Here is a 605-nt window from a genome sequence, read left to right as displayed (position 1 = left end):
ATTATTATTATTATTATTATTATTATTATTATTATTATTATTACGTTGGTTTTTTGTTGCACCGACTAAGCTTAAAAAGCAAGGCTTTTTTTTTTTTATCATTGTCGATTCGAGCATATTTGTGTATAAAATAAATGTTCTATCCTCTCTTAATTTATAATGTATGATAATATTTTTTACTGTACTGCAAGGCTGCCGGAAACAATCCAAACTGTCGTGGTTGGTTCTCTTTGAGCGTCTGCTTTTTCACCATTAACGAATAATAAAATCAGCGCATGGAAACGAAATTGTTGGCTTTTGGTTTATGTATATAATTTACCATTAAGGTGAATGAAATAGAAACGAATTAATAGAAAACAAAACTATTCATATATGCATAAGGGAGGGACTGGGGATTTTTGTCAGAAATGTGACAGACACTTAATTTTAAATGCAAAACGAAACTGAAATTATATGAATCTCGTTTCATCAGATATGAAATTTACTAATTTATGCAGCTGTGTTATCAAAATAGAGTACAAAATGTTAAATAATTTAGATGATGCTCCACAGAGGGCGCCTGGGTTGTGTATTTCTTATATGGACCCTGTGCGTTTTGCATGCAT

Source organism: Stegastes partitus, unplaced genomic scaffold, assembly GCF_000690725.1.
Source record: "Stegastes partitus isolate 25-593 unplaced genomic scaffold, Stegastes_partitus-1.0.2 Scaffold821, whole genome shotgun sequence".
In the NCBI taxonomy this organism is placed as follows: domain Eukaryota; kingdom Metazoa; phylum Chordata; class Actinopteri; family Pomacentridae; genus Stegastes; species Stegastes partitus.
This window is presented reverse-complemented; position numbering follows the sequence as displayed.